The following is a 16,510-nucleotide window of genomic DNA, read 5'->3' as shown; positions in this document are numbered from 1 at the left end:
TTTGGGTGCCCACAACCTAGGTCCCAGGGACCACATGGCTCCCAGCATTCATATCCCAGTTTCTAACACTGCTTACAGCTCTACAGTTCTGATTCTCTGATAAGTTTCAAAACAGTCCAGTTTCGTAACCCATGGCTTGAAGCTAGCTTGTTTCAGAGCTTATCAGGGTTTGTTTTAAACCACAATCCATGGTTTGTACTCAACAAGCGGCCAGGTTTTGTGGAAGCTGAAGCTCTGCCAAAGCTCTTCTCTTCCCAGCTGTGCAGTGGGGAGAGATGTAAGGGCCCTAGGCTCATGGAAGCGCCTTCCTGATCGTATCAACAGTGTTACATGTGGTTAAGCATTACATGTGAACACAGCCAATGGCTCAGTTCACATGCCAATGACCCAACTGAATCCATGCACGCTTCAGGTTTCCATGGTCTAATTGTTTCCCTACGGCTCAGGAAAACCATAGCATGCTCTTATGTTCAAACTGAGCTACGTTTTGCACAAACTCAGTTTGTTCCCTAATTGCGGCTTAGAGGCAAATGATGGTTTTCCAAACCAGGATGGGATGGGGGAACTGGAGCGAAACTTTGATCGCTGCAGAAATATAGGGGCTGTGCCAACATTTGATGATGTTGGTCAGGCATAGGCAAACTCGGCCCTCCAGATGTTCTGGGACTACAATTCCCATCATCCCTGACCACTTGCCCTGTTAGCTAGGGATCATGGGAGTTGTAGTCCCCCCCAAAAAACTGGAGGGCTGAGTTTGCCTATGCCTGATGTTGATCAAAAGCCACCAAATCTTGAAAAATATTTTGATCTTATCATTCTTAGGACTTGTATGTAGCACACATGGGAGGGTGAGAAAGATCACCATCTGGCTGCTACAGTATATTTTTAATATTGACAATGCTGTTTAACTAGCGGGCTGGGTAATAAAGTTGGGCAAAAAGATACTGGATGCGTTTCATAGAATCATAGAATCATAGAGTTGGAAGAGACCACAAGGGCCATCGAGTCCAACCACCTGCCAAGCAGGAAACACCATCAGAGCACTCCTGACATATGGTTGTCAAGCCTCTGCTTAAAGACCTCCAAAGTAGGAGACTCCACCACACTCCTTGGCAGCAAATTCCACTGTCAAACAGCTCTTACTGTCAGGAAGTTCTTCCTAATGTTTAGGTGGAATCTTCTTTCTTGTAGTTTGGATCCATTGCTCCGTGTCCGCTTCTCTTTCAAACTGTTCATTCCCTGCGCCAGCATCTTGGTTCTGTACCATCCATTCCTCATCTCCCGTTGTTATCACGGTGCTGCCACCGCTACCCCTGCTGTTCCTAGCCTAGCTATCTTTGTCCAAGATGGATTAAAAACATCATATGATGGCAATCATCTGCTGACCAGGACTAAACAAACCAAGATACCAGGAGGAAAGAATTAGGAATGCTCAACTCTCAGGGATGCACCGAAGATTGTGATCAAAAGGGGAAAAAAACAAATAACCTTGTTTGTTGCTGTCAAACAAGACAAATTTTCATTTTAAGAGGTTTGCAAATGTTAAAGGGTGTATTGTCAAACACTTGAAATTTAGGGTTTGTTCTTATTTCAGGGTTGTATCAGAGCACACCTACTGAAATTAATGGACACAGCTAATGCAAGTCCAGCAATTTCAAGTTTTAGTTTCAACTTCCCATATTCCAACAACTTTCCTTTGCAATGCAATACAAAATGCACCAAAATGGTACCTCTGGTTAAGAACTTAATTGGTTCTGGAGGTCCATTCTTAACCTGAAACTGTTCTTAACCTGAGGTAACACTTTACTTAATGGGGCCTCCTGCTGCTGCCGCACGATTTCTGTTCTCATCCTGAAGCAAAGTTCTTAATCCGAGGTACTATTTATGGGTTAGCGGAGTCTGTAACCTGAAGCATTTGTAACCCGAGGTACCACAATTATAAAAGGTTGTGTGTGCTCCACATGTTTTTTTCCAAATAAATTTTATTGGTTTTCATGTAAATACAAGCCACGTCGTGTTGTTTTTAAGAAAACCAAGTTAACCTTCCGAATGCAACCAATCATATACAGTGGTACCTCAGGTTACATACGCTTCAGGTTACATACGCTTCAGGTTACAGACTCCGTTAACCCAGAAATAGTGCTTCAGGTTAAGAACTTTGCTTCAGGATGAGAACAGAAATCGGGCAGCAGCGGCAGCAGGAGGCCCCATTAGCTAAAGTGGTGCTTCAGGTTAAGAACAGTTTCAGGTTAAGTACGGACCTCCGGAACGAATTAAGTACTTAACCTGAGGTACCACTGTATAGTATGCATATCAGAATAACAATTATTGTTATTTGAGGTCCGCTATGACAGGAAGGTGTGAGGAGCTAAGCAAGGGACTAAATTCCTGCCCCAGTCCACTCAAAATCCTTATTCAACAACTCATCTGGGCTCTGGCCTTTCACCAGGCATCGCCACATATTTTCACAAGCACGTAAGACCGAGAGCCTTGCTTCCCTTTCAAATGAAAGTCAAGCAGCTTCTCAGGAGCCTGAATTCTGCACCAAATGCAACATTTTGCCCTCCCACAGAATCCCAGCAAAACACACGTGCGAGTCTTACATAACGCACAAACAGGAGACAAATAGGATTGGCCGGCTTGAGCTTGCAAGAGCAGCAAAATTCGCACGCCTTGAAATTCTAATAGCTTCAGATTTTCTGCACCACGTTCTGCATTTTTACAGCATGCCACATATGCTTACAAAACCCAGATGAGACTCTCAACCATTTTCTACCCCCTAACTCCCAGAACTGCAATCCTATGCATGTTTACTGGGGGAGGGGGGGAAATCCCAATTAAATCTGTTTAGGATTGCAGCTTCAGATTCATTAGGGCAGGGGTCGGCAAACTAAGGCCTGTGGGCTGGATCAGGCCCAAATGCCTTCAGGATCCAGCCTGTGGACTGTCTGTGGATCGGCGTGGGGATTCTGTTCATTTTTTTTCTGCATCGCCATTTCCCCCCACCCCACCACGGCGGCGCCTCCTCCCTCCCTCCTCCTGGCTTCTCTCTGCCCTGCCTAGAGGAGGAAGGGGGCTGGGCTGGGCTGAGCTGGCTGAGAGCCATTTTTTGCAGCCCCTCTCTGGAGCCAGCCCTTTCATGCCGCTCATCTTCCCTCCGCTGCTGCTGCCACCGCCCTGGTGCTCCTGTGGGGAGTCCGGAGCTCTGCCCGCTGGCTGCACAGCAGCGATCTGGCCTCCACTGCCGGAGGGAGGGCCCCAATCCCACCCCCAAAGTGCAGAAGAGGTGCCGGCAGCAGGAGGCCCAGCAGGCCGCAACGCACCACCAACCCCAGGCGAGGACCCCTATCCAAACAATGACTACCATCAGTGCAGGTAAGAAAAAAATTTAATTTTAATTTTTACCATCTGCAGTACTGTCTGGCCTGCCTGGTGCTCTTGCATGGAATGTGTCCTATTAAAATCCATCTGTGGGTTATTTATGGGGCCTGCCTGGTGTGCATAGTGTGCATAGGAATTCGTTCATCCCCCCCCCCCGGCCCATATAGGCCAGGCCCCCACAAGGTCTGAGGGACAGTGGACTAGGCCCCTGCTGAAAAAGTTTGCCGACCCCTGTATTAGGGAGGTAAGGTAAAGGGACCCCTGACCATTAGGTCCAGTCGTGGCCGACTCTGGGGTTGCGGCGCTCATCTCGCTTTATTGGCCGAGGGAGCCGGCGTACAGCTTCCGGGTCATGTGGCCAGCATGACTAAGCCGCTTCTGGCGAACCAGAGCAGCGCACGGAAACGCCATTTACCTTCCCGCCCGAGCGGTACCTATTTATCTACTTGCACTGGCGTGCTTTCGAACTGCTAGGTTGGCAGAAGACCGAGCAACGGGAGCTCACCCCGTCGCGGGGATTCGAACCGGCAACCTTCTGATCGGCAAGTCCTAGGCTCTGTGGTTTAACCCACAGCGCCACCCGCGTCCCATGTATTAGGGAGAGGAAGCAGCTAAACAGGACACATTCTGTAAAGAAGCATCTTCCTTTGTCTGCCCAAGACCTCCGCTCCATTTCATGGGAGTGACCCATTAATGCATCCTCTGCAACCTGGAGACCTCCGTATGTTTCTGACTACAACTCCCACCAACCTAAGCCAGCTTCCGAGGCCGATGGGAGTTGTAGTCCAAAAACATTTGGAAAGCACCCAGTTGAGGGAGGCTAGTCTAGACAGAGACACTGATGGCACATTCAGAACGTTTCTAATGTAAGAGCCATTCTAGGCAACATCCCGACCCTTCCTCCCATATCAGGCAATAAAAAACGATATTCCACTGGGAAACTTTAACCGACTCTTCTTCATATTACCGTATTTTTTGCTCTATAAGGCGCACCAGACCACAAGATGGACCTAGTTTTTGGAGGAGGAAAACAAGAGAAAAAATATTCTGAATCTCAGAAGCCAGAACAGCAAGAGGGATCGCTGCGCAGTGAAAACAGCAATCCCTCTTGCTGTTCTGGCTTCTGGGATAGCTGCGCAGCCTGCATTCACTCCATAAGACACACACACACATTTCCCCTTTCTTTTTAGGAAGGAAAAAGTGAGTCTTATAGAGCAAAAAATACGGTATTTCTGTATCCCTTCTCCTGCTTCTTTTGCAGCTGACTCCTTAGCTTTCGGAAGATTAAAGCATCTCTCAGAAAACCTAAAAGTATCCAAGTACATAAAAGAAGTGGTTGCTGGAAGCAGCAGTCTTATTCTGACTCAAAAGGCAAATTTTTCTAAATGCTAACCCAGTGAGATGTCATCTTGAGTCAAGACCTCCTGTTAATTTTTCCACATCAGATGGGTGGAGAACCTCTGGCATGGCAAACATTTCTGAACTATATCTCCCATCAGCCTTTGTAAGCATGGTCAATGGCCAGGCATGATGGGAGTTGGAGTTCAGAAATACCTGGTGGGTCAAAGGTTCCCCCACACTTGATTTTGTGAAAAATGAAAAACACAAAATGTGAGAAAAGGAAGGACCTTACTAAAGTCACCTGTTCTGGGCCCTAGTAACAGATTTATTGTGTGTGGATATTATTCAGTGCTGGCCAAGCTGTTTTGCCACCTGAGGCAAGCATCAAAATGGCGCCTGTCCTCCCATTCCATACATAAATGCCAATCGGATGGGCAGCTGAATCTTACTACAATGCTGGCAGTGAGGAAAGAATCCTGCACAGTTCGAAAGAGACTTCACTGAGCTTCAACTCAACCTGATGGTAATAGCCGGAAGAGCAAAGTTCAGTCCTTTAGAGCTATACCAGGAAGTACTGGCCGCTATAAACAAAAGCTGGATCAGCCGGTAGAAGCTTTCAGTACTGGATTCCCCACACTGGGGGTGGGGATTCTTCAAAACGGAAACCATGGGAAACCTGAATCGTGGTGCAACCCGCCGTTACGTTAGTCACAAAGCATCCATCCTAGCAGAACATCAAATTAGTGCAAAAATACTGTTAACTATGATTTCTTGAGAGTAACTTTCAGCATGTTTATCCAGCAGAGGTTGGTAAATCACAGCCATTTCCCTTATTAGCTGGAATCAAACATTGTTACATACATACTCAGTGACGTTATTCTAACAATGGACTGGAGTGAACATTCACAAATAGTTATATATACTCTGCAACCAGGCTAAATCTATGGCTCTTAATAATAACTGCCTTCTCTGAAAAAGCAAGACTTTTTAAAAGCACATCACTTGATGATTTACTGTTGACGATCTGCAGCTGAACACGTGAACTGACTGAATTTGAAAACAATTTTGGTTGGTGCATCTGCGATGGCGGCAGCAACAGTCCATTCGCACATGAAAGCTGTCACGTGATTAAAATCACTTAGCAAGTGTGTTGTGATGAGGAATCTTTTCCCCTTAGGCTGCGGAGAACAAGTTTGAAATCTCCACTTGGCTATGAAGTCCATCGGGTGGCCTACAAAAATGTTACATGGATAAAACTGAACTAGGAATCATGTATGGCGCCTTGAGCTCTTTCAGAGGAAGGGTAAACATGAAATAAATACATAAATGAAATAAAGGTGCATGGCTGAACTAGCCCTAAGACTGCTTTTAGAGCAGGTGTGGGGGGGAAACCCTCCAGGTGTTGTTGAGCTACAACTCCCATAAGCCCCAGCATGCATTGCCAATAGCAAGGGATGATGGGAGTTGTAGTTCATCGACAGATAAGTGGCTGAAGGTTCCTCGTGCCCCATAGCTGTCAAGCTTTCAGATTTGAAAATAAGAGATCAGCAGCCTCACCTACGGGATATCTAACAATCCGGGATAGCAGCGGGAAACGGCACTGGAATAAGGGAATTTCCCGCAAAAAAGGGAAGGTTGACAGCTATGTCATGCCCCCTTTAGAGGTTGAAAGTAATCAGCTGAGAAATCTTTTTAAAAGTAACAAGCAAGTTGTAGGAGACACAGAGCTAGCTACTAAGACAAACCCTTTTGCTTCAAGTTTGATATATAAAAGCAGTGGGAATTTATCTCCCACAGATATCATATACAGTGGTACCTTGGGTTAAGTACTTAATTCGTTCCAGAGGTCCGTTCTTAACGTGAAACCGTTCTTAACCTGAAGCACTACTTTAGCTAATGGGGCCTCCGGCTGCTACCGCACCGCCGGAGCACAATTTCTGTTCTCATCCTGAAGCAAAGTTCTTAACCTGAGGTACTATTTCTGGGTTAGCAGAGTCTGTAACCTGAAGCATATGTAACCCGAGGTACCACTGTACAAGAATAATTTTTAAAATGCACTTTTTTAAATGCCTTGCTCATCCCATACAATGAAATCCTTTAGGCTTTTTACAGCATGTTTTATAAAGTAAGTCATAAGTCATGTGACTGAATAGAACACAGTCGGTAACTCTCAGGGAAAACTGTGCTGTGTGATTTGCCAAAAATCATCCGGAAGTAGAAGCCCATGCATTTCCCACGCTCTCTCTGAGAGGTGGTAGGTCTTGCACTGTCACAAAATAAACACTACGTCTCAGGATTAATGGAATATTTTCAAGGCAAATTCAAGGCAAGGTTTTTGGTACCCGTGTCCCGAGAACCCCAACTAAACACTCATACTTTGCCTAGGCATCTAAGAAAAACAGAACCTTGAAATGTGCTTAATTCATAGTTGCAACGCTCTCTGCATATTTTTCTCCTTCCTCTTCTAAACACTGGTCTGAATATCGAGTCAATTAAAATCCACCCTCACAGTTCCTTCTGCAAGAGGCTGTCAACTGCCATGTATTAATGTACTGCTTTATATACAGTGGTGCCCCGCAAGACGAATACCTCGCAAGACGGAAAACTTGCTAGACAAAAGAGTTTTCCGTTTTGGAGGTGCTTCGCAAAATGAATCGCCTATGGGCTTGCTTCGCAAGACGAGAATGTCTTGCGAGTTCCTGCGGGTTTCTCCCCCTCCCCCCCCCTTTTCTAAGCCGATAAGCCACTAAAAGCCGCTAAAAGCCGCTAATAGCGCTAATCCGTCAATGGGCTTGCTTCGCAAGACGAAAAAACCGCTAGACGAAGAGAATCACAAAACGGATTCTTTTCGTCTTGCGAGGCACCACTGTACAAGTAAAAGCGTTTTAACCGACTGCATAGCATGACTAAACTTTTAAGAAACTCCATGGGAAAGTGTCAACTCCCAAGATTAAAACAAACCCAACTTGCATCCCTTGCCATAAACTAACAGCTACAAGGGCAGACTGGGTATGTCCAAAGGGCACAGGAAAAAGGGCCTTTTCAGTAGTGGCCCCGTGCTCTTTGAATTCCCTCCCTAGAGAGGCAACATATGATTTCAGCTCTATTGGCTTTTCAATGAAACCGAAGACTCGTTTATTTCAAACTGCCGTTTACCATTTTGTGTTCTAACCTCTGCTGTTTTGCTAGTGTGAATTTTAATGGTTGTTTTTTTATAAATAATCATAGAATTGTAGAGTTGGAAGGGACCCCATGCAATGCAGGAATCTCAGCTAAAGCATCCATTATATGTGATGGAATTGGTATTACGGCTTAGACGAAAGTTGCTTTGGGAGGGCTTTGCTTTGAAATTTATTTTGAGCCCAAAATATTTCAGGCAGTCCATTTAACGACTGATAAGGTAAAGGTAAGGTATGGTAAAGGTTTAAGGTAAAGGGACCGGGTCATGTGGCCAGGAGGACTAAGCTGCTTCTGGCGAACCAGAGCAGCGCATGGAAATGCCCACCAGAGCAATACCTATTTATCTACTTGCACTTTGACGTGCTTTCGAACTGCTAGGTGGGCAGGAGCAGGGACCGAGCAACGGGAGCTCACCCCATCGCGGGGATTCAAACCTCACCTAGAGTACTGTGTCCAGTTCTGGGCACCACAATTCAAGAAGGACACTGACAAACTGGAACATGTCCAGAGGAGGGCAACCAAAATGGTCAAAGGCCTGGAAACGATGCCTTATGAGGAACGGCTAAGGGAGCTGGGCATGTTTAGCCTGGAGAAGAGGAGGTTAAGGGGTGATATGATAGCCATGTTCAAATATATAAAAGGATGTCACATAGAGGAGGGAGAAAGGTTGTTTTCTGCTGCTCCAGAGAAGCGGACACGGAGCAATGGATCCAAACTACAAGAAAGAAGATTCCACCTAAACATTAGGAAGAACTTCCTGACAGTAAGAGCTGTTTGACAGTGGAATTTGCTGCCAAGGAGTGTGGTGGAGTCTCCTACTTTGGAGGTCTTTAAGCAGAGGCTTGACAACCATATGTCAGGAGTGCTCTGATGGTGTTTCCTGTTTGGCAGGGGGTTGGACTCGATGGCCCTTGTGGTCTCTTCCAACTCTATGATTCTATGATCCTATTCTATGATTCTATGATTCTAAACGGCCGACCTTCTGATCGGCAAGTCCTAGGCTCTGTGGTTCTGCCAGGGCCTGCAAACATCATGGGAGCTCCACCTTTACCTGCAATGTTAGGAGCAGGACAACGGCACATGGCTTGGCCCAAACAGCCTCCCTGGCCAAATGGAGAGGCCTAGCAGGCCTGATTCTGACCGTGGGCTGCAGGTTCTGCACTGTTGCTGTGGCAAAGGAACATCTCTCTGAAAGGTGTTCCAAACCCAGAGAAACGTACCACTTTTTTCCCCGTTTCAGTTTTTAGCACTTTTAAAAGTAAAAGTCATGGAAGCAGAGTAAAATTATTGCTTTCAAACCACAGTGACTCGATTTTTTAAAAAGAAGTAGTAATAATGGTGTTGTCACCCCCTAAAAAAAGGCTTATTGTGTTTCACGAAGAAGAAACAGTAACTACATTTCAGGTGAATGAAAAACCTGTTTGGGCAGAACTCAGTTTGTTAAACATTTGGGTAAAACATTTCTCCATAACCGCCACCAGATTATGCAAGTGACTATAAACACGGGGTCTTCATCGTTTTACACTTACTTCAAGTTGTTGTTTTGCCAAAGTGACCTTTAGTTTTCAAAGCCCCAAAGCCGAATATGACCTGAGGACATCCCTGACGTGACAGCTGTCTATATAGCCGCAACTAGCTCCTAAGACTCTTAGGTTACCCTGTCAAAGTGGCAGAATATTACAGCTAGTAAATCAGTGGGCTTGTGACTTGGAAGGTCCACCTGTCTGGTGTATGTATGCTTCTATCCATCTTTCGTTAATATACTCATTAATATACATTAATAATATCATTAATATTAATAATAACCAGTTCAATTACTTCTCCTCGCTTTCTCACCAAATGTTCTGCCCCGATATTCAACAATTCCACAGGCTGCTTTTCCAAACATATTACAGTGGTACCCCGCAAGACGAACGCCTCGCAAGACGGAAAACCCGCTAGACGAAAGGGTTTTCCGTTTTGGAGGCGCTTCGCAAAACGAATTTCCCTATGGGCTTGCTTCGCAAGAAGAAAGCCCATAGGGAAATCTCCGGGGACCTCTTTTAAATGCTAGCGGTGGGGAGCAAAGCCTTTCCCCCCCCTCCGGCCTTCAGAAGAAGTCCAGGAAGGCTGGCGGGGGCCGAAAGGCTTTGCTCCCCAGCGCCAGCATTTTAAAAGCAGTCCGGGATAGCAGGGAAGCGCTTCCTGCTATCCTGGACGGCTTTTGAAGGCAGGAGAGTCTCCGCCAGCAGCGGCAGCGCTGCCGCTGCTGGTGGAGAGATCCGCGAAGCCTGGGCGCGCTGCGCGCAGGCTTCTGCATGCCGGCAAGTCTCCGCCAGCAGCGGCAGCGCTGCCGCTGCTGGCGGAGAGGTCCGGGAAGCCTGGGCCGGACAGCTTTTGAAGGCAGGCGGGGGGAGCAAAGACTTTCGCCCCCGCCAGCCTTCAGAAGAGGTCCAGGACCTCTTCTGAAGGCTGGCGGGGGGCAAAAGTCTTTGTCCCCCCTGCCTGCCTTCCCAGGGGCTTTTAAATCGCCCCAACAGCGGAGAAGTCCTCCGCTGTCCGGGGCGATTTTAAAATGCCGCCCGCCAGCATTTTAAGATCGCCCCGGACAGGGGAGAAGTCCTCCGCTGTCCCGGGGTTTTTTAAAATGCTGGGGGTGGGAAGAAAAGCCCTTGTCCCCCCCCAGCCTTCAGAAGAGGCCAGGGGACAGACTGTCCCCGGACCTGGTCTGAAGGCGGTTTCCCTAGCAACGCATTAATTGATTTTCAATGCATTCCTATGGGAAACCGTTCATCGCAAGACGAAAAAACCGCAAGACGAAGATAATTGCGGAACGAATTAATTTCGTCTTGCGAGGCACCACTGTATAAGCAAGTCATATTACTTTCCGGGTGGGGGGCGGACAGGATTGTGACCTCTCCCACTGGGGGAACATGTCAATCTCCAGGCAGTGTTCAAAACTCCCATTGTCCTAGGCGCATTTTGCGACAGGGAATTTCATGAGCAGAGGAGCTTTTTCTGCTTCCCCACCTCCAGCTACTCTCTGAAGACTGCAGAAGAGACCCTCTTAAGAACATGAAGGGGGTGGGCAGGGGAAGGACTAGGGGTCAGCAAACCTCTTCAGCAGGTCAACTGTCCCTCAGACCTTGTGGAGGGCCAGACTGTATGGGGGGGGGGGGATGAACGAATTCCTATGCCCCACAAATAACCCAGGGATGCATTTTAAATAAAAGCACACATTCTACTCATGTAAAAACATGCTGATTCCCAGACCCTCCGTGGGCTGGATTTAGAAGGCAATTGGGCCTGACCCGGGCCCCAGGGCCTTAATTTGCCTACCCATGGACTAGAGCATGTGAAAAATTAATGTAATATTTTAGCAGCAGTTCATTTATTTTCAGCTCTGTATTAAAAAGCAAGACTAGACATTGTGTTGTTGCACCCATGACCTAGGTCTAAGGTGCCATTTAAGCTCCTAGCTTTCATATCTCAGTTTCCACCACTGTCTCCAGGATGTAACAACTGTTCCACATTTGACTTATGGACAAACAACCCGCCATTTATCAAAGGGCTGGCTAAACTGTCCACATCTTTGTAGACTGCAGCACCCATCACCAATGGCCATTGCAATCTATGCTGAATGGGGCTGACAGAAGACGGAGTCCAGCAACACAGAACAGTATGGACAGATTCAGTAAGTGACTTAAATCTTTACATGATGGATTTTCCATGTAGGATCTCTTCAACCAAGGAAAGCACATATCTGGACAAGAAGCCACAATCTAGCTCCTCCACTACATGTAGCCAGCAAGATCACCTCAGTAGGTCCAATGCCTTTTTTAAACAAAAAACATGACCCCCAAATTCTATCTTCTTCCTGCCACGCAAAGAACAATTTACAGAGCTTGGATATTTTCTGCTGTTTCAGTGCCAATCCAAGCTGCATTTGTCTATATAATGAGTGCAGCTAATCTTCCCTTCAATAGCCAGAAAAGTTTTTTTCTAATCTTAAATGGCAGAAGACGAGCATGCGTTAGCAAACAAAGGAACTTCTGCCAGGTTTTTCCCCCTCCACATAGGGCATTTACTCAATGGATGAAACTTTTCCTCTGCGGACATCTTGACAGGAATGCAATAAAGTCAAAACAGACATCTGAACAAGTGCCCTAAAGTGGCAGAAGTGCTTCATGCATTATGCAGTCATTAACTCGGTATCAAAACAAGAAGCCCACATATTTCAATTTGGCATACTGATCCAAAAAACAATGGGCCTGCTCCAGCCACAGCGAAGCCCTTTTACGTGCTATTGATTTCAGCAGAGAGGCAAGCACCTGCTCAGAATTCCTCCCACTGGGAACAAAACAGGACTCGCTGCATGTTGAATCGTACCCAAAGTTTGTCACCGCGAGACTATTTTACGGGGATCCTCAATCTCTGCTGGAAACAGGATTGAGGCTCCATTTTATCTTGAGCAGTTATTGCTTCTTACTTGGCTTTCTTGAGTTTTACTGCTGCTTTCTGCCCAGAGTATTTTTTTCAGCACAAAAAAGGAGATGGTATTATTATACGTGGCATTTCAAAAAATATATGCATAACACAATTTATTGAGTCAAGTCAAACCACGTGCCATTGGTCTCTGTCTCGTCTCTCATTAAAAAGTAAAGTCAGAAGGAAATTGTTTTATGGTTTGACCAATTCAAATATTTTCACACTCTTTTTTTCCTAGAAGTGGCAGAGCTCTATTCCTAAGTAGCCCCTGGCATACTGGCACAGCTTATTATGTAACAATTCCAGCCTTGTAATCCCCCTAAGCAAGACTACACAATTTCAAGTGAAATTAATAGGTCATCTAAATACTGACGCAAATAAAACAATTTAGTAGATATTTTATTCATTCACCGTTACATTTTAATTTGTGGGTTTAAAGAAAACAGTTTCAGCAAATGAAAGACGAAATCATTTCACGTGGATAAGAGTATCTCTGCTCCTTTTCAGTCAAATAGGATGAACCTCAAAAGGTTGACTTTTGCAGTCACTCCAAGATGATCACCCGAATCTGAGTCACTCAACTCATAAACAGGACAGCAGAGAAACAAAAACAGTACTGATATATATTCCTCTGGTAGCTCAAAACCTGATCCGGTGCTGCATTTTGTGCTGCAGACAGCTTCAAAGCAGCCATACATTACTCATAGATTAAAGCGTTAAAGAGCAGTAGTTTTTGCCTGATAGGCTTTTAACTCAAAAGCTTCTGCATTCTCACCAACAGCTGTTGGTCCAATAAAAGATGTCATCTTAACCTACTTTCATAACCCATAAGTCATTTGTGATTCCTGCATTCCCTATCAGACAGTTCGCTCCTAGATTATAAGAAGTTTTGTTAGATTTGATACAACAGAATTTCCAGTCATTCAGCACTCGTAAGCACATGCCCAGGCTACCATTCTCAACATGCTTCCTAGGATGTAAGTCACACTGAATTATTGGGAGTGGAACCTACTTTCGAGTCAGCATGGAGAGAACTGACTGAAAGTGTCATCTTCAGGCATGATTGCCGAGAAAAAGAGAATCCTTATACATTAGGATGTCAAGATCTCAAGTGGGCCCTTGCAACGGGCAATATCAGTAGGGGTGGTTCTCATTTCAACCATTCACATAATGTACTTTCTTTCAGGGACATGTTTTGCTGCCTAGGTCACATTCACACCGTATCTCTAAAGCACGGTGGCAAGACTTTAAGCAGCCAGGGATCCACTCTTCTCTGGGCCACCTCCCTGGGGCCACAGAAGCCACAATGGGTGGAACAAGGAATATAAACATTTACTTTGGTAGGTCGGCTAGTGTCTGTCTTGGCCTCCATAGAATCATAGAGTTGGAATAGACCACAAGGGCCATCGAGTCCAACCCCCTGCCAAGCAGGAAACACAAGGGCCATCGAGTCCAACCCCCTGCCAAGCAGAAAACATTCTTCCACTCCTCCAGAGAGGCTTCTGGGGTTGCATTTGACCCCCAGACCGAAGGTTTCTCAACTAATACATTTGATTTATGCCCCACCTTTCCTCTAAGCAGCTCAAAGGGGAATCCATGGTTTTACCCCCTCCCCATTTTGTCCTCGCAACAACCGTATGAGACAGGTTAGACTACAAAACAGTGACTGGCCCAAGCGACCTTCACAGCTGATCAGAGAAGAAAAGTGCTTGGTAGGTAAAGGTAAAGGGACCCCTTACCATTTGGTCCAGTTGTGGCTGACTCTGGGGTTGCGACGCTCATCTCGCTTTATTGGCCGAGGGAGCTGGCGTACAGCTTCCGGGTCATGTGGCCAGCATGACTAAGTCACTTCTGGCGAACCAGAGCAGCACACGGAAACGCCGTTTACCTTCTCGCCGGAGTGGTACCTATTTATCTGCTTGCACTTTGATGTGCTTTCGAACTGCTAGGTTGGCAGGAGCAGGGACCGAGCAACGGGAGCTCACCCCGCCACGGGGATTCGAACCGCTGACCTTCTGATCGGCAAGTCCTAGGCTCTGTGGTTTAACCACAGCGCCACCCGCGTCGTGCTTGGTAGAGGACAACTTAAAATACCCAAACGCGCCCCCAGCAGCTGGGCTCAGTGCTACAAGCAGCAAGTCTCCACCAACTTTTCCAGATATTATTTCCATAAAATTGTAACCCGTTTCGACCCAGCGACGCACATTACCGTCTCTCTCCTCTCACGTGTGCACAATACAATAAACATTATGCAGCGGTTGCGTTCCAGGGCTTCCACCTAATGCCAAAGTCCCGTATAGTCAAAACCCATTGGGTTCAATGGCGGGTGGGATTGCCAAAGTCATTTTTCCCAGACCCCTGTCCCCTTTTTATTTTTAAATGGCCATGCATGTAAAAGCTGAATGCACAAAAGGTAAATGTCTGTAAGTTGAGGGCTTCCTGTAGTTAGCTTGGAGGAAGCGTTCAGAGGCAAAAGATATTAAGAGCATCTGGAAGGTTTAAGTGGTTTGTACTGTTAGGTAGACTGGAACGCGGGTGGCGCTATGGGTTAAGCCACTGAGCCTAGGACTTGCCGATCAGAAGGTCGGTGGTTCGAATCCCCGTGACGGGGTGAGCTCCCGTTGCTCGGTCCCAGCTCCTGCCAACCTAGCAGTTCGAAAGTACGAAGTGCAAGTAGATAAATAGGTACCACTCTAGCGGGAAGCTAAACAGTGTTTCTGTGTGCTGCTCTGGTTCACCAGAAGCGGCTTAGTCATGCTGCCCACGTGACCCGGAAGCTGTACACCGGCTCCCTCGGACAATAAAGCGAGATGAGCGCCACAATCCCAGAGTCAGGCACGACTGGACCTAATGGTCAGGGGTCTCTTTACCTTTATTAATTGCTAGGTAGGAATGGTTAGAAAACACTGCTAACTTCATAAAAGTTTAGGTCCCACTTGAAAATGTTCTGTTGCACATTTGCGCTATTTTTCATTATGCCACCAAGTATCTGCTCACTTCAAAACAAAGCTCAATCAGCTCGGTCATATTGAGTTTCTAAACAATAGGACGTTTGTGTTTCAAAAGCTCACCAGCTTAGGCAGCGGACTAAAGGCAAATTCCTGAACTCCAAATCTTATGGCTCAGAGGAACATTTCTGCATGTTCTTCTTTGCAACAAAACAATCAACACGCAAACAAAAATGCCAAGTGCTTTTGCGCAATGAAACTGCTGAAGAAAACGCCACCCTAACGCAAGCAAAATTCAGATGAAAGGAACCAGAAATAATACCGGAGCCTAACGAGAATAATTATGATTATACGGCAAATTGTTGTGGTGGTGTAAACATCTCGTTTCTGTAGCCTGAGATTCACTGTAGACCATCTTCAGCATCAAGTTTGGCAAACTCCTTGCATAATGAGTATACACTCAAGTGGAAGGATGCATCCAGTCTTGGTTCCGTGGAAAGAAGGCCAGGTAACAAATATTTAAAGTTTTAGATATAACAGATTAGGTTAGGTATGGGGAACCTTTGACCAGCCAGATGCTGTTGAACTACAACTCTCATCAGCCCCAGCTAACATGACCAATGACCAGTGATGATGGGAGTTGTAGTTCAGCAACACCTGGAGATTCAAAAGTTTGTCATACCTGTCCTAGAGGTAAAGGTAAAGGGACCCCTGACCATTAGGTCCAGTCGTGGCCGACTCTGGGGTTGTGGCGCTCATCTCACTTTATTGGCCCGAGGGAGCCGGCGTACAGCTTCCGGGTCATGTGGCCAGCATGACTAAGCCACTTCTGGCGAACCAGAGCAGCGCACGAAAACGCCATTTACCGTCCCGCCAGAGCGGTACCTATTTATCTACTTGCACTTCGTGCTTTTGAACTGCTAGGTTGACAGGAGCAGGGACTGAGCAACGGGTGCTCACCCCGTCACAGGGATTCGAACTGCCGACCTTCTGATCGGCAAGCCCTAGGCTCTGTGGTTTAACCCACAGCGCCACCTGCGTCCCTTACCTGTCCTATAGGAGAACATAACTGTGGGCATTTTGGTCAACTGTACCAGCATATCAGGATTCCAATAAAAAAAACAGTCTAAGGCTGCAATGCATTCAAGATGACTTACTTTTGAGCAGACGTGGTTAAGACTGCACTGTTAGCC

The 16,510-nt window shown here is 46.4% G+C and overlaps 1 protein-coding gene across 4 annotated transcripts in view; it reads right to left on the bottom strand.

The window, feature by feature from the left end:
• The window catches only part of NBEAL1 (neurobeachin like 1), a 142,931-nt gene that overhangs the window by 124,097 nt on the left and 2,324 nt on the right, over positions 1–16,510 (bottom strand). The gene's annotated exons all lie outside the window — the stretch shown is intronic.

This window comes from Podarcis bocagei (assembly GCF_964188305.1).
Source record: "Podarcis bocagei genome assembly, chromosome: 1".
In the NCBI taxonomy this organism is placed as follows: Eukaryota; Metazoa; Chordata; class Lepidosauria; order Squamata; family Lacertidae; genus Podarcis; species Podarcis bocagei.
The sequence above is the reverse complement of the archived record's forward strand: the minus strand, read 5'-3'. Positions and strand labels throughout refer to the sequence as shown.